General features: G+C 41.1%; 1 protein-coding gene across 4 annotated transcripts in view; it reads right to left on the bottom strand.

Moving 5' to 3' along the window:
• Window positions 1-12172, bottom strand: part of LOC121280165 (RAF proto-oncogene serine/threonine-protein kinase-like) — a 90203-nt gene extending 78031 nt beyond the window's left edge. For 2 of the 4 annotated variants that reach the window (XM_041191875.1, XM_041191871.1), the window contains exon 1: window positions 11166-11565. The gene's annotated coding sequence lies outside the window, so the exon portion shown is untranslated. Of the gene's footprint in view, window positions 1-10834; window positions 11062-11165; window positions 11566-12020 lie in introns of those variants that run through there. The other 2 variants (XM_041191873.1, XM_041191872.1) reach the window with 2 other exon arrangements.
• Between the last annotated feature and the right edge of the window lie 14807 nt (window positions 12173-26979).

Consider the following 26979-nt stretch of genomic DNA (forward strand, 5'->3'; position numbering starts at 1 on the left):
GTCAGATTTATATGGACCCATAAACATCACATTCAATAAAAAGGTCATGAGGTCACATCGTCAGAAATGACAGATTTGCTTCACAAAGGATGAGACAGCAAGGCCAGGTAGTCCTTTATGATTGAATGAGATTCACTACTAGCTGCAGTCTGTCAATACATAGCCTGGCCAAGGCAAGCCTACCTTACAGGAAAAGTGAAACTATAGCTCTGATGATATTTCGAACACAATTATCTAACTGATTAAAATCAAATAAAATAAAAAGAATGCACTATTTTCATCCACAATTTGTTTGAAATATATTGTGTGATATTCAATATAAAGCTCAAAAACAGAAGTTTCATTTTTTATAACAATCTTCAAAATTGCTTTGTATAAGCAAAAAATGTAATTGGGTTTATCTGGAGCCATAGCAAAGAATTCTATCCTTAACTGTGAGCCTTTGTTGCTTTCGAAATACACATATCAAACTCTAGAATATTTTACAGGAAAATAATCTCATAATGTGCTTCTTAATGAAGGACAGTTAAAGTTGCTCTGCAAACCATATCCTTGCCAAAAAAAAATGCATCTTGATTATACTTTGCTATCCATACAGATGCTTACAGTTACCATGAGGTTAAAGGAGACTGTAGGCAGTTCAAATGGCAAGGTTCTCGTCTAAAACAAAGAAATGAATGAGCTAAAGCAAATCTGTGGCACTATTCAGTACCTATAGAAGTACAGTGTGGGTTTAAGATAGCCATTCAACTTCATTTTGCCCCAAGATTAATGCATTACATTTAAAATGAAAAAATATGGCAAGTGGAACTTAGCCTACTCTAGGGCTGAATTCACATCCTAACAATCCCACACCCCCACTGCACCCACCACCCTCCTGCAATGATCCCCATTTATAGAAATACTGAACACACAAACTAAATATCTTAGATGTGCAAGAAGACCTCACTTTATGGTGTTCTTACATCATGCATTAAAATATATAGTATTTAGTTAGGCTAGATTTAGTATTAGACTCTGAAGATTACTTCATACACTAAAACTACAGTTCTGTTTTTAGAACCATGTTAAAAAGTGCTGACTGTAACAAAAACTGTGTTGTATTATGTGCCCTGCTCCTGGCAATGTGGTCTCTTGGAATCATGCCAAGTACAATCCCCTGTTGAAAGTGTGGTCGGCACTGTATTAACAGGGCCTATGCAAAATGGTACACCTACAGATTATTTTCATTAAATAAAAGGTTTTAACCATTTAACAATGAAAGAGTACACCATATCCATTCGCTGAAGCCATGTTTATATACCATGCAGTAATGGTATATTGATTTTAAATTAAGACAGAAAAATAGGACTAGAGGGTGTACATTTAAATTAGAGAAAAGTACATTTAAAAGTTGTGCCAGGAAGAACTTCTTCACTAAAAGAGTGATAACTGTTTGGAGTAATCTAGTCCTGGAAAGAAACATTCTGAACAATATCATCTAACAATCTATCGATTGATTTCAAGGCATAAGATCATTCAGATTTTTGAAGTACCAGTTTCCCATTGATTATTGCCTCAGGGTGAATAAATTACTCATCATATTTCATATGAATTGAGGGTGATGAAAAAGAAATGTTATAACATACGTAAGTGAAAGCCAATGGGTCATGCATTAGATGAACGTTGGTATTGGCAAGACGTTTAAGGTACTTTCTACCCTTCTTTGTTCAAGATGTTGGGTAGATTAACTGTTCCCGGAGCTCTGCTCTGTGTCTCATCGCCACAACTTTGCAGAGATCAGCCAAAGAGCTTTGTCTCTTTAAGAAGTTTGCAAATTAGGACCATTTTAATGGAGGTTCAAGTTTGAGGTCAATAAAATATGTTTTCTATAAAATAATCTTAATTTAAAGGTCACTTGAAATGTCTGGCAGTGTGAAAACGCCTATATTAATTTGATGGCGATGTACTGCAAATTTCAGTTTCTTAGTCTGCTCAGTGGAACTCCTTCTCAGTAAAATGCCGACTTTAAGCATTTCTATTTTCTGTTGATGTCAGTTAGAATATAAACATAAGCCAAATCAATTTGCAACAGGGCTCTGCGTGGTATTCAGTGCCAATTAATCTAATGCAGGGATTGCTCTGGCCATTCTCCAACTTGTAAATTGCTAATACTGGGCTTTATGCAGCTAAATATATTTTCAAATGACTAAAAGGCTGGTGAAAAAAAACCATTGTGTCACAGCATCACAAAGTTTAGTACTACGGCATTTGAGCTTTAAATATAGTGGCTTCACTGACTGTCTTTTTTTTCCATGTAGCTGTTTTCCAAGGTTATCATCTACATACCCTGTGATCCAGATCTAGTTCTCCAAATCTGCAAAGAACCGGAGATTCATGATGAACTGCAAAGCCATTCCTAACAATTCTTTGCAAAAAAAACCCTTGATAAATCTTCTAAATTGTTCGAAACACAAATATTCTACCAGACTTTATTGGAAAATCATAATATTTATTCTACTGGAAAATTTCTAATGGATTTCTTGGAATTGCCTCTATATTAATATCTGGAGCCCCAGAATGCTACTTACTTTATAGAACTATATGAATCAAATCCAAATAAATTCACAAGAAAATTTAAGTGGTGCATTATTATTATTTTTCTCGAACCTAGAATGATTCTCTATTGTCAGACTGCTTGTATGACATTCAGTCCTGAGTGAGCTAAGATTTCTTTCTATTAAGCACTGGGGAAGACCAAGCTATTGCCTTCAGTTCCTGCCACAAACTCCATCCCCCTCCCTGGCTGAACCAGACTGTTTGCAAACTCTCCATCCTATCTGACCCTGAGCTGAGATTCCAAACCCAAGTGCAAGCCTACCTCTACATTCCGAATATCACCCATCTCCAACCACACCTAAGCCCATTGACTTGTCTATTCCAATGCTCTCCTTGCTGAATCCCACCTTCCAAAAATTTAAGATCAACCAAAATTCCACTGCCTCTACCTTAGCTTATGCCAAGTCCCATTTGCCCCATCATCACTGGTCGCTGACCTACACTGGGTCACAGTCCCCAGAATGCCTTCATTTTAAAATTCTCATCCTCATATTCAAATCCCTCCACAGTCTTGCCACTCCCTGGACTGGATTTAATGGAGGTGACGGGGATCTCTGGAGAGCCAGTGGGAGCTTTGTGTCGCCTCTTTTAGGAAAGGCCCACTGAATTAAGTGCCAATCAGGCACATAACTGGACAGTGTGGGCCTTTCCCAGGATTAAGGATCCCCAGGGGCAAAAGATTGACCAAGAGCTGCCAGCCAATCAGAGGAGGGGATGCAGTGGCTGCTGTCAATACAACACCCACCCAAGGCCAAGATTGACGCTGGATTCCAGGCCACAGGTGAGTGAAGGCGAGTGTTGTAGAGTGGGGTGCCAAGTTGGCAGCAAAGGCAATCCTGATGCTGGATCCCTTAATCAAGCACTGAATGCCTTTGAAAGAGGGACCCCAAAATCCCCCTCCTCTTCGCATGCAGCCCTCCCCACATGGCAAGCCCCTACTACCCACTGCTGGGTTAATACCATCAGCAGTGGGAAAAGGCCCTTAAGTGAGCATTATATGCCAAGTTAAGGGCCTCAACAGACAGCGGCCATCCACAGACCTTCCCACCATTGACTTAATTGGCGTGAAGGCAAAAAGACTGAAGGGTTCCCGCACCCCCATCCTCCTGCCTGATTAAACACTCCCCCCCCCACCACCACCACCTCACCTCACACGGGGGAGGGCTTTAAATTTTGCCTCCTATCTCTGTAGCCACCTCCAGCCCTTCAAGCCTTGTTCCTCCAAATCTGACCTCTCATCTTGTAAATCATGTCTGAAGCTGTCTAGGCCCTAAGCTCTGGAATTCCCTCCCTAAACATCTCTGACCCCCCATATCTCTCCCATCCTTTAAAAACCTTCTTAAAAAATTACCTCTTTGACCAATCTTTTTGTCATCTGTACTAATCAGCAGAATCTTCTGATTCCCACAGAAGCAGGTTTGAAGGTGTAACTGGGAGCAGACTTGGAGGTCAGGATGTCAGTCAACAGCAAAACACATTCCCTCCTCTGAGCGATCTTGCTGGAAGCAGGTTAGCACCAGCAGCGGCTACCTGCCCAACAGCGATGGGTGGCCAGTAACCATCAACTAAAGGTCCAATGAGGGAGCAAGGAGGACTCCACCAAGATCTTTCTGGCGTCGGAGGGGATTCCCACAGAGTGCTGAGCCTGGCAGGCCAGATGGCCATTGCAGACAGAGAGAGGGTCCATGGCCCAATGACAAGGATGTGAGCAGGAAAGGCTGCACTTCTAGCCCAGACAAATCCTCCAGACGAGTTTTCCCTCTGCTCTGATAGGCCTACTAGCTTCATCACTCTTCATTTCTGAAATATTACGTATGTTTCCAAGGACGCCACTATTTTGGGGAGCTCTCATGCAGTGCTTTCTGCTAGAGCAACACCCACCTCTCACAGAAGGGATGCCCGCCTTTGAATGCTGTGGACCTCTGATTGGGCCTGCAGCCTCAGGAACCTGCCCCTTATTCTTAAGTCAATGGTGGACAAAGAGGTAGTCACTTAAGAGGCTGACTAGAGTATGCACTGCAGATCCTGTGGGTTTGGGTCCTGGAAATCGTCCCAACTCCTGAAAATAAACAATCCCTAGCAGATTCCGAGCAATAGCTCCTCCTTTGGCACAGTGTCAATTTTAGTCTGATAGCCTTGGGCCATTTTACCCCGTGAGAAGCCTTGGACCATTTTACCAGGTTAAATGCGGGAGAGTAATACAAGCTGTTATTAAGCTGTACAATGGTTGAGGTTTGACACTTTGTCATTCACTGAGTCAGCCAATCTCAGGGCAGCAGCAGTGATGAAAAAAATGGCCTCAGGATCCCAGGGCTAGATATGTGGAAGAAAATTTGCCATACTGCACTTCTGTTGGAAATGTGTGTGTCAACATTATAATTTGATGGTCATGTAACTTGCCAACAGTATTTATTGCTCAAGCTTCCATATGAAGAGTAGGCACTTGAGCAAGGACCAGAGGACCACTGCCACCCATTAAGCATAAGTCAACAACTTCTGGAGAGAAAGGGTAAGGAGTGAGAAAGAAATGAATAAATGTCCTATTTTAATACATAAATAATAATTCAGTTCTACAGTAATCTACAGCTCAGCCTTCATTAGAATTATGATCTTTCCCTTCGTGTCTTAATAAATTTATCCAGCAAGTAACTGAGCCATTTAACCAGAGGTCTAAAGTTTGAACCTAGAACTATGCTGAATCAGTTGATCTCCATCAGGGTGATGGTTGTCGGGGAGGAGTGGGGGGCCACAACTTGCTCAGATATCCTGAGTTAGGACAGGGAAATCAACCATAGTGGCCACTAAAGTTTGTTTGTGAATGCATGAGTACTGGATTCCAGGGAGGATAGCTTCAGGCTAGTTGTGATGTCCCCAGGGTCAAGGACTCACTGCCGAGGTTCAGATGAATAATGGTAGCAGATATGTAACGTTCCTGTGAAAGTAAATTTCTCTGGTAGAACTACCGTTTTCAGTGGTGCTGAGCTTCAGCTGCATGTGCCTGTCATTTGTAGCCTGCCCCATTTTCAAGAGCTCACCATTATGCGTGTTATTCTAGCTGATCTGCAGAAACATACCACTGGCTAGGTTGAAGTGCATGTAAACAAAATATATATTTAAAATGAACCATCTCTACCTTCCAATAAAAAGATGTTCAAAAATTACCCAGTGTAATTCAGTGAAAATGCTGCAGCAAGAATGCCAAATGATCAACTTCACTTGGCAGAAATCACTGAAAACATGTAACAGAACATTTCCAATCTTATCAGAAAACCATGTTTGACCTCCTCTGCATGTGCTTTTGAATAACCCTTCAGTTCTTGTAGCAGCAGGTTCAAATTTATTCACAAAAACAATTCAGAACTCAAGTAGAAAGGTTAAGTTTACATGTTCTATATAATTCATTTTCACTAACATTGAAAAGAACCATTGAATCTTACAGCACAGAAGAAGGTCATTTTGGTCATCAAGCCTATGCCAGAGCTGTACGATTTAGTCCTACCTCCTAGCTTTTCCCCCACAACCCTGCAAATTTGTTTTCTTCAAGTATATACCTCATTGCCTTTTGAAAGTTCCTACTGATTCCACTTTCACCACCCTTTCAGATAGTGCATTCCAGATCTTAACAACCGTGTGAAAAAGAATTATCATTTCCCTACTAGCTCTTTTTCCAATTATTTTAAATCCATGACCTATGGTTATCTATTCATTTGCCAGAGGCAACAATTTCACCCTGCTACTCTTATCAAAACCCTCATAATCATTCTATAATTATCACAAATGTCAATTGTCCAATGGGCTGTTTGTACAAGCATATTAAATAAAGCAGGACAACTTGTAATTGGAAGACACATCTACCTATATCTGAGGAGACTCTGTTCTTGGTAATTGAAGTTAACAGTAATCTATTCCCAATCAAAGTCGCTTCAATCGCACTGGGTGGCTCATCTCAAGTTAAGATTCAGCCAGTAAGCAGCAATTTAAGTTAAATGATCAGTAAATAGAACAGTGCAATAAAAGTGGGAAACTTAAACAAACAATGCTAAGATTTAAAACAGATTTCACAACACACACTTAGGTCTTTAAGACGGGTAGTAATATTCAATTTCAAGTGCGGCTTCATAAATCAAGAATCATAACATTACTTTTTAGGCTGTATTTTTTCCTCTTTTGCCCCAAAAGTAATTTATTTTGTCTATGAGCTTCCAATGCAAAGAGTGGGCATGTCTTAAATGCCCCTTCACCTCCGCAACACAGCCTGCATCATCTTGATCCCTTATGTCCAGTTATAAGGTACCATTAAGTAAAACATCCATCTGTGGGGAGAAAAATTGAGGCTGACTACTCATGCATGTTGTTGCTGAAAAGGGGTCAACTTATACACTTAGTATATGCAAAATCATGATTTTCGGGGCCAGAAAAATTGAGTCATCTTATATCTCACAATTTATGGAAATTGTGGCACCACTTCTGACACATCTCCCAGCATAAACAGGCACCCAAAATCATGTGGGCAATGTCCTCATCCACGGTTAACATGGAAACTTGAAACATCTGTCTTAGCCTCATGGAAAGTTACAGGTATCCTCCCATCCTGTACTCAACTCTCCCTCCACTCCTGCACAGATAAATTTATAAAACATAAAGAAAAGAAAAATACTGCAGATGCTGGAAGTGTGAAATAAAAATAGAAAATGCTGGAAATACTCAGCAGGTCTGGTACCATTGGTGGAGAGAGAAAAACAGAGTTAACGTTTCAGGTCAATGACCTTTCATCAGAACTCAGTTGAAAGGTCATTGACCTAAAATGTTAGCAAAATGAAACCTATTGCAAACACAATAGCCTGACCAACCACCAATAAGATACTGCCCATATTAACATCCTCCATTATATTTAACAAAATCTTTCACCTGTTCCAGTCATTCATCCAGAGTATGCTGCCTGAAACTTTGAATATCAGTTCTTCCAGAGAATTCTTTTAAGGCAACAATTGCTATTTTCAGAGCAAACATTTATAGTGTAGCCATAAATTTGTCTTCCTTAATGTTAAAATAAAAGAGTTTGTTTTATTTGTGATGGCTCCCATTTCTACACCACAACCAGGCAGGTGCGATATGCACAAGCTAAACAACAATTTGTATTTGCCATCTTTAACGTGGTCAAATGTCCCAAAGCACTTTTCTGAAGTGTAATCAAGCATGGAATAACAACAACTTATATTTATATAGCGCCTTTAACATACCGAATATATAATTTGGAAACTGCAGTTTTGTTACTGTAACTTCAGAATCACCTCAAAACATCCTTATCAATATGCTATTTGCATAAAAATAGCAGAAGTGAAAAAGGAACTTCTCTCTGAAAACAGAACTTCTCAAAACAGTGGTAGCTGAAAGTCACTATATTATACATAATATGCTTTGAACTATTGACATGTAACACCATATACTGTATAGCACTAAAAATATACATCACATGCCAAACATGTCATACCATATACTGTATAGCACTAAAAATATACATCACATGCCAAACTAGGTATACAATATCAGCAGAACCATTACTCTGTCAGTTATAAATAGAACTAAAATGACTTAACAGCTTAGAGCTCAAACTTGGTAGGAATCACAATTGTATGCTCCACTTGCTATTGTGCTCCCTCTAAAAACTCACTGGTAACCAATCTGTATATCCTACCTTAATGCAAGCTCGGTTTATTTCAGCAGAGCCTGGCAATCATGATCCTAAATTATTTACTCCAGGTCTACATTATTTATGTACTCACAATCTAGTGTTCAACATCTTTTTCTCACCGCACTAAAGCTCATTATTCCACAGGTGTGCCATGTTATTGAGAGTTAACTTTAAGGCTTTCACCTTCACCTTCAAATTCATACTTAATCTAGCTCTTTCTTGCCTCTCTGATCTCCTCCAGCACCAAGTCCCCGCACATATCCAATACTACTCTGATAATTGTCCATTTTTCTTCACCATTGTTGGCTGCTCCTTAAGCTACTATGGCCTTACCCTCTAAACTCCTTCCCTTGCTACCTCTCTCCTCACTTCAAAAACCTCATTAAGACAATCCTTATTGTCTGTGCTTCCCTTCTCCTTGTTATCATCTCAATTATCCACCACCCAATAAAGAACTCCAAGATGTTCCTCTGTACAAAAGTGCTAAGTTGTTGCTGGTCTATAGCTATAAACACAATTAGATGACTAACAAATTTAGCCAAGCAGCAACACAGCCTACCCATCTAAAAGGTGAATTTGAACATAGGAGTATATTTGAACTTACAGAATATGCTATTTATTTTATATATACAGTAGTTACAATACATGGTAAAAGAAACACATTGACAAATATCTCAATCCCAGCATTGCTTACTTACTATGTGTCAGGACCTAGATAACAGTCTCTCCTAGTACGACCTTTTTTCTATAGACAAGTGACCTACCCAAGGCTATAACAACACAAACATTGACTGTTGTTCATGGTCGTTATTCACAGAACAGTTACTGAATGCAAATTTGTGTAACTCCTATTCATCGGATCACACAAAGAAATACCAGTCTTTCTGCAGCTCCATTTGCACATATTTAAGCAAGGATGGCATCAGAATTGGTGTATTTTAGCCAGATGCATACAGACTGTTTGCCCAGATCAACAATACAAGATACAGTAGATCTTCTTTATACTGTTCTTTAATATTTCCTGGCCTGGTGTAGAATGGCTGTTGATAGTTCAAACACAAGTAAAATATCCCAATTACAAATGCTTCCTTGTACAAGTCCACAGATGGTATTAGGAGTGGGAGGGAGAAGGTCCATTGTATATACAATATTCCCAAACCCATTTAGAAAAGTGCCCTCTGGGGATCATTACAGGCAAAAACGAGAACCTTCAATGTGGTAGTAATCACATGACACTACTTTTCAGTGCTACCTCCTGGGTGAGTCATTAGAAAGATGCATGAATCAACAGACACCAATGTATAATTCCAAAAACTTTTGGGTCATTTCTGGCAGATCTATATTTTAGCACTTCCAGCTTTCAAAAAATAATTGCACATTTTTTTTCTCATTATTTGGCTTTGTCAATGAAATCCCCTTCCTCCTAAGAATGTTTCAGTTAATAATTACCTTCACACCAATAGTTTACATCTTCAGTTGTTTTACAGTGTATTGTAAAAATATATTTACCAATATGGATATATGTGAATAGAAAGCAGTTGGTCTGCTACATAGAACTAAGTGCCAGTAGCCAGTTATCAGTAAATCGCCAGAAAGCATGAGTAATATTTGTGTTTAAAAAAAAACACTTAAGATAGCTACAGTAACAAATAGCAATGCTTCAAAAATGTTTTGCTTCAAGCTGTCCTTGGTGACAGGGAACCTATCGCAATTTTCTCTTTAGTATAAAACCTATAAACCACCAAGATACGAGATGAGGGGTTTTGTACAAATGGAAAGACACTTGCACTGGTGTGGTGTTTTGTTCATTCTGAGGGCCGTGTGGCTCCTAACTGAACTTTAAGTTCAGTCTTCAATGAAACTTAGAAACATTTCGGTTGTTTCAAGGAAGTCTGGCTCCTATTGTGATAGTGATCAAAGGAATTATACCGCGCTGCCGTTATCATATTTCTGTCTGTATGATCCAGGTTTACATCCAAAGATCACTAGTTAATTATCTATTACTACGAAAGAATGCGTCCAGAATATATTGCCAAAATGGATGTTTCCACTTTTAGAAACCACGTACTAACTGTACTACTTGCCCAAACACTTGGGTGGAAATTCACAACTCCCAAACTCCTCGGGTGTGATTTCGAACATGCGTGACTTTTTTTGAACCGCACACATGTGAATTCTTTGCAGCCACTGAAACTACTAAACCTCACAACACAACCACAAAACAGATCAGTTATCGACAGTGCCAACTATCGAGTCGAGTCACTGGCGAGGCTTGGATTTGGCCGAATGAAGCTGGGTGTGTGTTTACGGCATTCCTGGTATGATAAACATAGCCCACTGAAAACAGACAAATATTTTTCTCCCCCCTCAAAATTTCTAAGTTTACTTCCACCTCTCTTCATTCAACCCTCCCCCCACCCCAAAGCCGGTGAGTTTTATAAAGAAAGGATTGCATTGCAATGTGAAGAATGAGCACACAATAGACCAGGTCATTTAAACTAGTCTAACAGACAAGGCAGAATAAAGCAGCCTACAGCCACAGACCTGTGCAATCCAGGAGACTACACGGCCGCTTGGATTCTCGGATGTTTGCAGTAGTTTTACATCAGCTCCAATGTAATGGTCGCTGCGAGTTCCGCCTGGGGACGAACGGCCAGACGCCGGTGAACCTTTCGGGTCTACACCAAGTCCGGCGTTGGGTACAAAACCGAAAGATACTTTGGGACCAGCCTAAAGAAGCCAAGATTTAACGTTCGACGCTTCGGGCCCTCCTGCAAAGAGGGACACCCAACAACAACAACAGAGTAAATCAAACAAGAGGCACAAACTGGAGCTTTAACCCTTTCCTAATCCACACACAAAAAAAGACACTCACACGTTCACCGATCGCTGGCCGCTCGCAGCCCCTTTAAATCTCGACAAACCCGGGTACACATTTAGCGCAGGTCCACGGGTGCCGGGCTGCGAATCCGAAAGTTGGCCAACTTTCTAAAGTTGACCTCCGCCATAACTAAGCGAAAAAGTTGTCGCCCGCTGACATCATCATATTCCCCACTTGAACTGCTCCCACACTCTGCCAACTGCTGTGATCACAAACTCTTTCACATCGCACTCTGCGTGGGATGCTGGGAGAGAAATATTTCGTGGTTAGAGCTTTCTATCATGGTCACTTCAAATTATTTTTGTGGGAATGCTTAGGCTGCACGATGCACACCCGCCTCCCGCTACATGACCTGCACCGACCCCCTCACACACACACACACACACACACACACGGCGCCTTATTTCTTTTTAAAAAATAAAGTAAAAAGCAGCTGATCTTCCTGTCGATGGTGTTCACGGGCCCTGGCAAAGATGCGTAATTATTTTTTCGGGAGGGAGGTATAACTCTTTTAAATACCAACAAAGGTCGCCTTTGAGAGAGGGGCTCACAATAAACATCCGACCTATGTTAAAGGGGGGGGGGGAACGGAAACTAAAATTAAATAATATTATTCGGGGGGGGGGGTGGCATGCAGTTTTTAATAGGCGAGTTTAAAAAGTAAATCAAAGTTTTGTATTTGTTCCACCAGCGTTCAGAGGCGAGCGCCTTGATGACGCCTGGCAGTTGAAACAAGATATTGGACCTTGAAGGTCCGGCATTACAGCCACGATCAGTATGTCACCAGGGCTACGAATAGCAAATGAAATTCCACCCAGGTCGTTTCACCGCCCCAGCCTGTTAGCTTACCTCGGCAGCTTTGCAAAACGAGGGCGTGTTTATACTGTAGCTCCATGAACCATCCCCCTTTCACAAAACACTTTAAAGCATTTCTGTGTCCGTTTATACAATGTCCAGAGGGTCTAACTGATCAAACAAACGCGTTTTAAAACATTGCGAATAAAATACTGCACGTGCTGGAAATCTGAAACACAAGAGTCAGGATCTGGGGAGTGGACAGTCAAGTTAACTTTTCAGTTACCATCACTACTTGTTCCGACCCGTTGAGTGTTTACAGCATTTTCTACTTTTTAAAGTGAGTTTGACACCATGTGGTGGGAGCCTGGTTCGTATTGGTGTATTACACTGCTCACTTCTGGAATCAGGTTCTGACCAGGCTTTGAATTTATATCTGCCAGAACTATTGAGTATTTCTAGCATTTTCTGTTTTTATTTCAGATTTCCAGCATCCACAGTATGTTGGAGTTAAATGAAACTTTTATATTGCTCCTAATTTAAAAGAAAATCTACCCCATTAACTTTTCCCACCCAAACTTAATACTTAGCAATTTATTATCTAAACATTTCTATGTGTAAATATAATATAAATACCCTCAATATCAGGAACTTTTATTCTTTCATGGGATGTAGGTGTTGATGGCAATGCCAACATTGTTGCCCATCCTTAATTTCCACATTGCTGTGGGTCTGGGGTCACATGTAGGCCAGACCAGGTAAGGGCAGCAGATTTCCTTCCCAAAAGAGCATTAGTGAACCAGATGAAATCTTAGTTAATCTCTTGGGGCACTCCATTAAAAACAGTTTAGACTAAGTATCATCTTCAGATGAAGAGACATTAGAGGGTAGGAGATAATTGGAAAAGGCCATGCAGATGCAAGTCTGGGGTCAGGCAGATTTGGGCTCAGGTGAGGGTGAGGGAGGGAACCTGGAAGATTGATGATTAGGCTGAAGTTTAAAAGGAAGACTGGGAAATGGGATAGGTGAGTGTGGGCCCAGCATTTCCTACAGAGCCGGGAGCTGCAGCAGTAATATGGTTAGTGAAGTGGCATCGATGGAGTAGCAGTTGGTAAAGAGTTACATAAAACCTGTGGACATATAGTGAGTGACTTGTTTCCACAGGTGGTGAATGGGGGGATTGGGGCTGGGCAAAGACCAGTGATATTCACTGGAAAAATCTTAGAAGAGTAAAAGATATTTAAACTAAAGGCTAAGAGACCATAGTTGCTTCACTCTCTCTATGCCGTGTCCTCAGCTATTCATTGTGGCTTGATGATGCCACAATATCACAATGGGGCAAGTAGAAATGGCAGGTCCCTAATACAACCTCAGCCAGAACAGTGACTGAACCTGGGCTGCTGGTGCCATTAAACACCACACTCTAACCATATGAGCTATCTAGCCCGGCTTGATGATTCACTGCAAGTATTTATTAAGGCAGAGGTTAGAACATCAAATGAGGGACTGAGGTATTTGAAAAGGATAGGGATGGGTCTGACAAAAGTGGGTAACAACTGGAGAACCAAATGACACCTTGTGCAACTTTCTGGCTAAACAGACAGGGTAAATATTGGTGGGTCATAGGATTACTATTAGTTACAGGTAGGATATTGGGTCATTGTACCTATCACTGCCAGTTACATCAATGGGTTATTGCATTACTGTTGGTTATTAGGGGAATCTGAGTATTACTATTAATAGTGCAATTTCAATGAGCTACTATTAGTCACTGGTGGAATCAAAGTTCCTCATACCTTTGGTTTTCCCCTGTGAATCCCACCCCACCCTCAATTTCCCCTCTTTGCCTGCTCAGAAGTGGTTTCCTGGTTCTTAGAACTTCTCATACAAAAGCACAGAGGAACCAATCTTTATATGGTGCATACAATATCATTTGCAGATGTCACATAATTAGACATCCTGCAGCCCAGCATCACATAATAAAACCTCCAGGACTAGCTCATTCCAAAGCTGGCAATCCTATACAGAGGTATAGGTCTTTACAAATACAGGCTTGGAATTTATAACAGGAAAAGTTGGAAGAGGTGTGTTGTGTTTGGTTCTTGCCACATTCTCATTTATATCTCACTTAATTTTTGTGGTTTGAAGTACAAGTCTGAATCTTTATTCTAAGATTTAATAAGCAAGTGTATAAAATTAAAATAATTATAATAATCATTTTCAACAAAATATTTAAGCACAATTTTAGAATCAGCATTGGGCTTCTAAATTCAGTCCTCTGATTTCATTGCTCTGTTGTCTAAACCCCATACTGTTATCTCTGGAGCCTCCAAAAAATCTATTCTATGGGTTCTTTCTCTTTTTCATCTACATGCAGGACAAATAAGGTTGATGAGCTACAGGCAAAAGTTGCTACATGAGGCAATGAAATAGTGACAATAATAGAGACTTGACTCAAACAAAGACAGGAATGGAAACTTAACATTACCATCTCTAGTATATTCAGATGGAATAGGGAAGGGAAAAAATGATAGGGGTAGGCAGTATTGATCAAAGATACCATTATAGATTTGGGAAAGGATTATATGTTTGAGGATTCAAAGAATCTATTTGGTTAGCATTAAGGAACAAGTTGGTATGATCAAAGCAAATTCATTAGTAACTTTCAAAAGGGAATTAGCTAAATAGTTAATAAGAAAAAATCTTCAAGGCAACGGGATAAAAGCAGAGGAGTGGCACTAATTGGAAAGCTCTTTCAAAGAGATAGCATAGATACAATGGGATGAATGGCCTCTTTCTCTGCTTCTGTTGGACGATATGGCAATATTATTCATAGACCTGGGGACCACTTTCTACACGCATGCTGACAGGACCCATCACTACCTCTCCAAAACTTATTTTCCCCTTCACTGCCAATGTGATATCAGACTGTTTGACCTACATCCTGTCTTGGTTGAGCCACAATTTACTCTAGGAAGACCAAAACCATCTTCAAGTTCCCTCTCCAGCTACTGTAAGTTTTACTTGAGTATTCACATCCTCGCTGTCCTTTTCAACTGAGCTGAGCTTCCAACTCCTTATCTGCTCCATCACAGAGAGCACCTCCTTCCAACTCTATAACATGGCCCACCTATGCTCCACCTAAACCCCATCTACTGCCAAAATTGTCTTCTTTATATTCAATTACTCAAATGCTTTCCTGACTCCCAACATATCTTCTATACTCTGTGTAAATAGGGATTAGTATGAATCCAAGTCAGTATCATGACAATGATGAAAAGAAATACTGACTTGGTATTTTTTAAATGACATGCTTCTTGCAATAACTTTGAAGTTAAATATATGATTTAAAGCAGCCATAACACTTTATAATTTATTATTAAGTGGTGATTGTAGTATAATTATGCATCATTTAAGAAAGTTGTCACTTTAAAGAAAGATAGTAAGTGATATCCAATATTAATGGAATAATGTATGAATGTTTAATACAGGCAATTTTCTAACTGCTCAAACAATATTTCAATATAATCTCTGGATAAACATGATATATAACATATATTTATATAGCACCCTTAAAGTAGTAAATGATCCAATATGCTTCACTGGACCATTATCAAACAAAATTTAACATGATACACTACAGCCTTCTGGACTCAACATCAAGTTCAACAATCTTAGATCGTAATCTCTACCTCATTTTGTTCTTATGTTTTTTCCTCTTTTTCTGTTTTGCTGGGTTGGTTTTGTCTTGTTTCTTTCATTATCCCTGCATGTTGCATTTAGGTGGTTTTTATATAGCCATTTACACCTCATTTGGAGACAACCTTTGTTTTTTTATTGTACCAATTGCCACTCTCTTTGGCCGTTGCATCATGAAATCTTTTATTTAATCTCCTCTCTCCTATCACAGACCTTCTCTTTTGTTCTTCCTGCCACCTCCTCCCTCAATGGCTTAAAAACTCTTGCATTTCTATCTTTCTTCTGTTCTGATGAAAGGTCACCCTGGCCTGAAACGTTAACTCTGTTTCTCTCTACAGATGCTGCCTGACCAGTATTTCCAGCATTGATTGTTTTTATTTCAGATTTCCAGCATCTGCAGTATTTTGATTTTGTAAAATTTCACACCAAGCCACATAATGGAATTATGAGGGCCACAAAGTAGGTTTTAAGGATTGTTTTAAGGGAAGGAGGAAGAGAAGCAGAATGATTTAGAGAGGAAATTCCAAAGCTTAGGGTCTTGGTGGAAGGATTAAACTTGGAGGTACTCAAGAGGCCAGAATTGGATGATTCGAGATATTTTAGAAAGTTGTAGGGCTGGGGGAGATTACAGGGCTAGGAAGGGTTGAGGCTTTGGAGGGATTTATAAGAATGAGAATTTTAAAATCAGAAGCCACTGTGGGCTGGCTTGCACAGGGTTGATGGATGAATGGGTCTTGGTGCAAGTTAGGACACAGCAACAGAGGTTTGGATGACCTCAAGTTTATGGAGGATATAAAGTAGAAGGCTGACTAGATGTGTATTGGAATAGTCAAGTCAAGAGGTAACAAAGACATGGATGAGGAGTTCAGCAGCATAACTGAATCGGGGTGACTTGAATGATGTGACAGAAGTGGAAACAAGCAGCCATAGTGATGGTGTGCATATGTGGTCAGAAACTCATATCAGAGTCAAATGTGACAACAAGGCTTTGGGTTGTCTGGTTCAGCATCAGACTGTTGCCAGGAAGAGGGATGGAGTTGGTGGCTAGGGAATGGACTTCATGGCAGTGATGTAAGAAAATGGCATCAGCCTTCACACTATTTAATCGGATGCAATTTATGTTCATCCAGTACAAGATGCCTAACACTTTAGAGACAGTGGAGGGGTCAAGATATGTGGTGGTGAGGTAGAGCTGCATGTATGTGGGTACTGACAATGTTTTTTTGAATGATGTTGCTGATGGGCAGTATTTTGATAAAATGAATAAGAAGGGGCCAGGAATGGATCCTTGGGGGACACCAGAGGAAACATGTAGGAGAAGGAAAAGACATTGCAGGTTATTCCCTGGCTATAACCAGGTACATTAATATATAACTAGGAGAATAATGTCTCACCTAGCCATACAGTGGTGGAGAGGCATTGGAGAAGATGGTGTAGTCGACTGTGTTGGAGGCTGCAGACAGATCGAGAAGGGTAACAATGGATTGTTTATTATTGTCATAGTCATACAGGATGCCATTTGTACCTTTGATATGAGCCATTTGGATACTATTTTGGGGGCAGAAACCTGTTTGGAGTGGTTCAGACATGGAGTTCTAGGAAAATATGTTTTGAAAGACCCTGAATTTCTGGATTACAATTTTAATGGAAGAAAACTGAGCTAAATATTATCTGAGTTGCTTCAAACAGATCGTTGTTAATGCAGACTAGATTAGACTGGACTGCACTGCCACCTAGCGCAATAAATATAGCATGGCTGAAGTGATTATAATAGAAATTGATGATTCCTGATTTCACAGGGAAGAGTAATATTGGCATGCTGTCAAGCTGAGTGGGGAACAGGAATTGTGCATTTAACTCTTTAACATAGACTTAATCATCAGCTTGAGCTTTATGGGCTCACCAAGCTTTTCATGTTCCTATTTGACGCCATATATAATATATATCATAGGTGAGGTTTGAATTATTCTTTGAGGCATAGATTTGTTCTAGATGGATGAACTAGGATGGGCTGAACAGCTATCTTGTGATGGGACTCTTTGGCCACTGCTCTAGTGCAAATTAATTACAGTATATCCGTAAGGTCCTGGCATTCATGTCATGACATCAGACCACAATGGCCTGGATTTTGTGGTTCTACTGGCAGCGAAACTGTCAGCCTTCATTGTCATTACAACCCGTAAAACTGACAGCAACTTCTGCCGTCTGTACATGAGCAGATTAATGCAGAAATTCAGATGTTGCTGTCATTGATGCTCTACTCCTCCACAGGATGTGCTGTTTAAGTCCTCGCAAACAGAAAGCTTAAGAAATCACTTGATTTAATATGAACCTTCACTAATAAGTTATTTGTTTCACTGTACAAGCTCTTGAAAAAGTTATGCCTTGTTTAATGAGGCATAATTGGTTTTTTAATGGCGTACTTAGTCATAAGTAATGCTGAATAACTTCTCACGTGCTGAAAAACCATTTTTATATTTGTGGAATGTCAAATTACTCCATTATGATTTTAAAAATCCATAGGTTTTTAATATACTAAAAAATAAATTTTTTGGAAGTTTATGATATTTCAGTTCCTTTCTTAACCCACATGTATATCCCAATCTTTATTTTGGTTTCTGTGTAAGTATTTTAAAAAGTGAATGGTGATTTTACTTCCAGGTTTACCGTCTGTGAGAACTCTTCAATGTGATTTGTTGCTTAGCCTGTTTGATGATAACACTGTTGCTGATGACCAGAGATCCCCTTGTAGTTGGAACCTGAATCAAATTAATATCGGAGAGAATGAAATCCACACTAGGTGAAATCCCATCTGGCGATCTTTGTCGGCACTTATCTTTGATGTTAGCGGCAACACCGTTACTTCATCACTGCTGACCTCAAAATACAGGCCATTGTTGATTCCAACTCAACACATTTATTGGCCACTTTCAGGAACTCCAAGAACTAATGGGAGATGGGGGAACCCAGCAAAATGTAGGTTTTTGCTTCTGCTTTATACGTAAAACTGGGTACATTTCTTAGCGGCGTTGCTGCTTTCTGATGGAGGCCTGCTTGCTGGGACCCCTGGGACTAATATAATATAATATAAAACATCTAGTGACATGTCAACTCCTGTCCCATCAATTAACCTGACTGGTTAGTCAGCCATCAAGGAAACTGAGAATTTATTTTATTCCTTTATGGGATGTGAGCATCGCTGGCTAGGCCAGCATTTATTGCCCATCCCTAATTGCCCTTGAGAAGGTGGTGGTGTGCTGCCTTCTTGAACCACTGCAGCCCACGTAATGTAGGTACACTCACAGTGCTGTAGGGAGGGAATTCCAGGATTTTAACCCATTGACTGAGAAGGAATGGCAATATATTTCCAAGTCAGGATGGTGAGTGGCGTGGAGGGGAACTTCCAGATGGTGATGTTCTCATGCATTAGCTGCCCTTGTCCTTCCAAATGCGGTCATGGGTTTGGAAGGTGCTCCCTAAGGAACCTTGGTGAGTTTCTGCAGTGCAGCTTGTAGATGGTACGCACTGCTGCCACTGTTCTTCGGTGGTGGAGGAAGTAAATGTTAGTGGAAGGAATGCCAATCAAGCGGGCTGCTTTGTCCTGGACAGTATCAAGCTTCTTGAGTGTTGCTGGAGCTGCACTCATCCAGGCAAGTGGAGAGTATTCCATCATACTCTTCACTTGTGCCTTGTAGATGGTGGACAAGCTTTGGGGAATCAGGAGGTGACTTACTCGCCACAGGATTCCTAGCCTCTAACCAGCTCTTGTAGCCACTTTATTTATATGGCTAGTCCAGTTCAGTTTCTGGTCAATGGTAATTCCCAGGATGTTGATAGTGGGGGATTTAGTGATGGTAATGTCTTTGAATGTCAAGGAGCGATGGTTAGATTCTCTCTTGTTGGAGATGGTCATTGCCTGGCACTTGTGTGGTGCAAATGTTACTTGCCTCTTGTTAGCCCAAGCCTGGATATTGTCCAGGTCTTGCTGCATTTGGACATGAACTGCTTCAGTATCCGAGAAGTCGCGAATGACGCTGAACATTGTGCAATCATCAGCAAACAACCCCACTTCTGACCTTATGATGGAAGGAAAGTCATTGATGAAGCAGCTGAAGACGATTGGGCCTAGGACACTACCCTGAGAAACTCCTGCGGTGATGTCCTGGAACTATGATTGACCTCCATCAACCACAACCATCTTCCTTCATGCTAGACCAGCAGAGAGTTGCCCCGATTCCCATTGACTCCAGTTTTGCTCCTTGATGCCACACTCATTCATAAGCAGCCTTGATGTCAAGGGCAGTCACTCTCACCTCACATCTGGAATTCATATCTTTTATCCATGTTTGAACCAGGGCTGTAATGAGGTCAGAAGCTGAGTGACCATGGCAGAATCCAAACCGAGCATCAGACAGCAGTTCATTGCTAGGTAAGTGTCACTTGATAGCACTGTTACTGACCCCTTCCATCACATTATTGATGATCGAGAGTAGACTGATGGGGTTGGTAATTGGCTGGGTTGGATTTGTCCTACTTTTAATGTATAGGACATACCTGGGCAATTTTCCACATAGCCAGGTAGATGCCAGTGTTGTCACTGTACTGGAAAAGCTTGGCTAGAGGCTACGCATATTCTGGAGCACGTCTTCAGCACTATTGCCAGAATATTGTCAGGGCTCACAGCTTTTTCAGTATCCAGCGACTTCAACCATTTCTTGAAATCATGTGGAGTGAATCGAATTGGCTGAAGACCGGCATCTGTGATGATGGGGACCTCTGGAGGAAGCCAAGATTGATCATGAACTCGGCACTTCTGGCTGAAGATTGTAGCAAATGCTTCAGTCTTATCTTTTGCACTGATGTGCTGGGCTGCCCCATCATTGAGGATATTTGTGAAGCCTCCTCTTCCAGTGAGTTAATTGTCCACTGCCATTCACGACTGGATGTGGCAGGACTGCAGTGCTTAGATCTGATCCATTGTTTGTGGAATCGCTTAGCTCTGTCTATCGCTTACTGCTTAAGCTGTTTAGCATGCAAGTAGTCCTGTGTTGTAGCCTCACCAGGTTGACACCTCATTTTTAGGTATCCCTGGTGCTGCTCCTGGTATGCCCTGCTGCATTCTTCATTGAAAGAGAGTTGATCCCCTGGCTTGATAGTAATGGTAGAGTGGGGGATATGCCAGGCCATGAGGTTACAGATTGTGTTTGTGTACAATTCTGCAGCTGCTGATGGCCCACAGCAGTTCATGGATGCCCAGTCGAGTTGCTAGATCTGTTCGAAATCTATCCAATTTAGCACAGTGGTAGTGCCACACATGATGGAGAATATCATCAATGTGGAGACGGGACATCAAGAACTATGCGGTGGTCACTCCTACTAATACTGTCATGGACACATGCATCTGCAGCAGGCAGGTTGATGAGAATGAGGTCAAGTATGTTTTTCTCTCCCATTGGTTCCATCACCACCTGTCGCAGACCCAGTCTAGTAACTATCCTTTAGGATTCAGCCAGTTCGGTCAGTAATGGTGCTTCTGGAGCCATTCTTGGTGATGGACATTAAACTCCCCTACCCAGAACACATTCTGTGCCACCCTCAGTGCTTCCTCCACGTGGTGTTCAACATGGAGGAGTATTGACTCAGCAGCTGAGGCAGGGGGATGCGGTAATTGGTAATCAGCAGGAGGTTTGCTTGCCCATGTTTGACCTTATGCCACGAGACTTCATGAGGTCTGGAGTCGATGTTAACGACTCCCAGGGCAACTCCCTCCCGGCTGTATATCACTGTGTCACCACCTCTTGCTGTTGGGGCAAGATACCCCCAAGGATGGTGACGGTGAAGTTTGGTGTTATTCTATGAGTATGGCTATTTCAGGCTGTTGCTTGACTAGTCTGTGAGACAGCTCTTCTAATTTTGGCACAAGCCCCCAAATGTTAGTAAGGAGGACTTTGCAGGATCGACAGGGCCAAGTTTGCCATTCTGGTTTCTGATGCCTAGGTCGATGCCAGTTGGTCCGTCTGGTTTTATTCCTTTTTATTGTCTTTTTAGCAGTTTGATACAACTGAGTGGCTAGCTAGGCCATTTCAGAGGGCATTTAAGAGTCAACTACATTACTGTGGAGGTGAGGAAGGCAGATTTCCTTCCCTAAAGGACATTAGTGAACCAGATGGGTTTTACAACTGGCAATGGTTTCCTGGTCATCATTGGACTTTTTATTCCAGATTTTTATTGAATTCAAATTCCACCATCTGCCATGGTGGGATTCAAACCTGGGTGCCTGGAGCATCACCCTGGGTCTCTAGATTACCAGTCCAGTGACAATACCACTGCATCACCGCCTCCCCCATAGACTTACCTGGTTCAGGTATTGCATTATTGTGTCTATTACACGCAAGTCATTTAGAGAGATCCTTATGACACCAGTATCCAACATCTAGATTTCATATATCTAACAGCAACATAAATGAAAAGTTACTTGATCTACTAAGCCTGGTTTCGGGAAAACCTGAAGCATGAGGAACACATGTTGTGAACTGGAGGTGAAAGCATCCCTCTAAGATCTGTGCAAATTAGCTTGTGATGACAAGTTTGTTTAAACTAATGCTTACCAACCCTAAAAAGCATATTTCTAAATATTTATGGGCATTTCAAGTGCATTGCAGGCTTCGCCCCATTGTTTTGGTGACCCAAGCTGATCGCTATTCCACTCATTGAAGAAGATATTTAGAGTGGCATCCTGACAGAAACAGGGCAGAAGCACACTAAATTCGGATGTGTGCCACTTACTATCTCATTCCTACTCTCAATACAATCACTGCCATTTTAACTGGGGCCTTTTTTGGGTGACCTCAGCTTTTCAGGTATGCCAATTGAAAGAATCTCAATGCAATTTGGTAGTTGGCTAAGTGACAGGAAAGGGAAATTAGTGATGAAAGGTTGTCTTTCACACCAGAGAACAGTATACAGTGGGGTTCCCTGGTGGTCATTGGTATTAGGACCACTGCTTTTCTTGAACTATATTCATGACCTAAACTTGGGTGTGCAGGACATAATTTCAAATTTGCAGATGACACAAAGCTTGGAAGTATTGTGAACTGTGAAGAGGATAATGATAGACTTCAAGAGGACATAGATGGGCTAGTAGAATAGGCAGACACATGGCAGATGAAATTTAATGCAGAGAAATGTGAAGTAATATGTTTTGGTAGGAAGAACTAAGAAAGGTAATATGAAATAAGAGAGACAATTCTAAAAAGAGGATACAAGAACAGTGAGGCATGGGGGTATATGTGCACAAATCATTGAAGGGGGCACGGTAGGTTATGAAAGCAGTTAATAAGGCTTACAGGATTCTGGGCTTTATATATAGAGGCATAGCATATAAAAGCAAGGAGGTTATGGTAAGCCTTTATAAAACACTGGTTCAGCTTTAACTGGAGTATTACATCTAATTCTGGGCACCACACTTTAAGAAGGATATGAAGGCATTGGAGAGGGTGCAGAAAAGATTTACAAGAATGGTTTTGGGAATGAGGGACTTCGGTTACAAAGATATGTTGGAAAAGCTGGGCTTGCTCTCCTTAGAGAAGGTTGAGATTTGATAGAGATGTCTCAAATCATGAGAGGTCTGGGCAGATCAGAAAGGGAGAAACTATTCCTTTTGGTGGAAGGGTCAGAACCAGAGGACATCGACTTAAAGTGCTTGGTAAAAAATAACAGAAGTGACATGAGGAAAAAAAATTCATGCAGCCAGTGATTGGGATCTGGAATGCACTGCCTGCAAGTATGGTGAAGGCAGATTCAGTCATGGCTTTCAAAAGGGAATTGGATAATTATCTAGAGAGAAAAGACTTACAGGGCTAGGGGAAAGGCAGGGGATTTGGACTGGATTAGTTGCTCTCGCAGAGTTGGCACAGAAATGATGGGCCAAATGGCCTTCTTCTGTATTGGAACAATTCTATGATTCCAGAAGTACCACTGACTACATGAATTGCACCAGTTGGTGCCAGGCATTGAACAGCCTACGTAGCCCACACAAAAGAGCCCAGCTAAGTTCTTAAAAGAACTTTATGGGGTTCAGAAGAAGCTAAATCTTCCTGGCCACTACTGAACTGTCTGTGACCCCCGACTCCAAAATTATTTCCCCACCCTTTAAGATGCAATTTGCAGCTCACCCCCAACTTAACACCAAACCCACCCCTCCAAAGCAGCAAACCACTGTGAGCATTGATACAGCACTCACAAGCTGCCAGCAGTAACTGAATAGGATTGGCCCCTCAAAATGGCTCAAGCAAGGACTTCAATTAGCAATACAAATGCTCGTTGCATCACCCATTCCAATCTGTAAGTAGCTATAATACCTCTATGATTCCCTGCTTTTGCTGCTGTCCCAGGATGTGAAGGTCATACTCACACATTGTTTCTTCAATACAAACCTGCAAAAAAGACTTCTAATCAGCCAATTCAAAATTTCTGCTTTGCTGGGTTCAGAAATACCACGGTAGCTGCCAAAGAATCTGTATCATTTCTACCGTGAAAAATCATTGAAAAATTGCTGACTCCAGCAATGAGTGTGAGGGTCACAGCCACTCACTTTCTATTATTAAATCTACTTTTTCCAAACTTCTGAAAGCTGTTGAGTAAGAATGGGAAATCAAAACCTAACCAGAAAGTACAGGAGGACGAAGATGAAGATGAAATGGATGATCTCGATGAGTCTGAGGACCAGTCTCTGAGCAGACCAGGCTGCAGCTGATGTTTGGAAAGCATTACTCACACTGTAAATCAATGGCCATCTAGACTGCCAGAGACATTCCCTACACTGGAAAACTGTGCTAATCCTCTAAGGCAGCAAAAGCTCAGAATACTCACATCACAGGCATTTCTGCTACACAGAAATTAGTAAAATAAATTTCCTTTTAGCTTGATCTGTTTAACTGGTGTTTATACTAACTTCTGGGAGCTTTTTTTTTAACTATACACCGATTAGGAATTCCATACAATATTTTATGTTAAAGTTTCTGTGTACTTAATTTGTCGATCCATAGTAAAAGTATGGGGAGGAAATTCTTCTCCAGAATTGGACAGGATCAGAACAGGATTTGACAAGGAGAATGCCGGAATATTTATGGAGTGAGGTCTATCATTATCTCACTGGAATATTCCTCTTTTACCCAACTGAGACCTCCACTGCCACTCTTTCCTTGCCTGACCTATGCAAATAGCAGGAGGGACACAATACAACTTTACTTCTTTTCCATCCCAGTTACTGCTGCTTCCTGGGACAGCCACGTAGGAGGTGGAGGTAGACTCAGCCACATGATGGTAGGCTTGGAAGCAGAGGAGCCTGGAAAATACCGGAGGGGGACCACATCAGGATGGAGCCCTATACATTCCCACAACTGGGGAGCTTTCTGAGGGGCGGGTTGGGAATTGGATTGGCTGCCCACTCCATGGAGGCATGCAACAAATTATTCTTCATAAGGCTCCAATTAGGGGCAATTTTGTGGCCTTGCTGGTATTTTGCTACTGGTGAAGGGTCCCCTGTTGCATGCAGAAGCCACCAGTTCAATCACAGAATTGTTACAGCGCAGAGGAGGTTATTCAGCCCATTGTGTATGTATTGGCAGTCCGAATGAGCAATTCCCCGAGTGCCATTCTCCCACCTTCACCCCAAAGCCCCACACATTCTTCCTTTTCAGGTAACAATCTTGAATGTTTCAATTGAACCTGCATCTGCCACACTCTCAGGCAAAGCACTCCAGACCTTAACCACTTGCTGCCTGAAAAAGACTTTTCTCATATTGCTTATTGTTCTTTTGTCAATTACTTGAAATCTGTACCCTCTTGTTCTCAAAACTTTCATGAGTGGGAACAGTTTCTCCCTATCTACTCAATCAAGGTGACATCCTTGGCACAGGCTGGGTGGTTTAATCGGAGCCAGAAGCTCCACAACCCATTGGTGGGGCTGTGAACATGAAAGGCCACATCGAAGCTGAACCCAATCCAGTAGAGGGGTTTCTTCCTCCATCCCTGTGGAACCGCCAGCCTAAATTTTGTTCAATTTTGCACTGCTGTGCAGCCCAGTGAGGCCACCTCCATTGAGCTGGTGAGGTTACCAAGGGTCCAGAGCTGCCAGCCCTCTGGTTGGGCCAGTAGCACTGGGACACCAGAGGCTGCCTCCTGGAAGATTGGTAAGCGGTTTTCATTGCCAGCAAGGGTGGGCTTAGGACCACATTTGGTTCCAACACCAGGGTCCTGAAGCCTGCTGCAAAATCCAGCCCTTACTGCCTAGTGCATACTTCTAAAAAGTTTCCTGGTTTAATTGCAAAGATAAGAGCATTTTGCAGAATTTCAGCACTAAGAGTTTAAAAAGCACCTCCTTTCACTACAATAGAAAATTGTTAGAGATAATGACTAAGCCAGTTTAACCTATTTTTGGACTGGAACTGTTCAGCATTCTAGCCTGAAGGTCAGTGTGAATAACAATGACACCTGAGACTAATTTGAATTGATAGAGATCTCTTCTTTTGTGGGTAGCACTATAGGTTTGAAACTTTATAAATGAAAAAGAAAGACTTACATTTATACAGCATTTTACATGTCAGGATGTTCCAAAGCACTTTAGAGCCAATGAAGTATTTTTGAAGTGTAGTCGCTGTTGGAATGTTGTCAAGTTAAATATGTATGTATGATTAAATCCAACAACTGAAATGCTGTAACCTTGCAATAATGACCAATGAATACTATAAATAGCATCTACGTATCACCTGCATTAACTCTTGCAACTTCTTCACAGCAAAGTGCTGATCAGTGCAGTGATGTTCCTGGGATGGAGGAAGCTGAGAAATTGCTCTACCCTATGAAAATTATTATGAAAAAGTGCATTTTGGGGACTGAACCAACAGTAATCTGAGCTGAGACTAATTTTTACAGAACTGTGGTTTAATTCAGGGTAGTTTCTGAGCTTGTGGAAATTAACCTTCATCCAGAAGAAAACAAAACGAAAATATATTAACTTTAAATATAATAAAATGCATCAACAAACTATTTTGATTAATACTGTTAAATTATGTGGGATATTGCAATGATATACATTAACCTTTTGCTTTTAACATGGCAATGCTATTTGATTTATTTTGACATTTTCATAACTGACTTGAAATTTAATATCTCCTTGATAATAACCTTTCCAGTTTTATCACTACCATTTTATTGCATTATACTTGCAGACAAAGTGCTTTAATAGAAGCAGAGGAATGAGGGGGTCTAGAACAAGGGGACACAGCAGCACAGAATAGGCCATTCAACCTCT

This window comes from Carcharodon carcharias, chromosome 7 (assembly GCF_017639515.1).
Source record: "Carcharodon carcharias isolate sCarCar2 chromosome 7, sCarCar2.pri, whole genome shotgun sequence".
Classification (NCBI taxonomy): Eukaryota; Metazoa; Chordata; class Chondrichthyes; order Lamniformes; family Lamnidae; genus Carcharodon; species Carcharodon carcharias.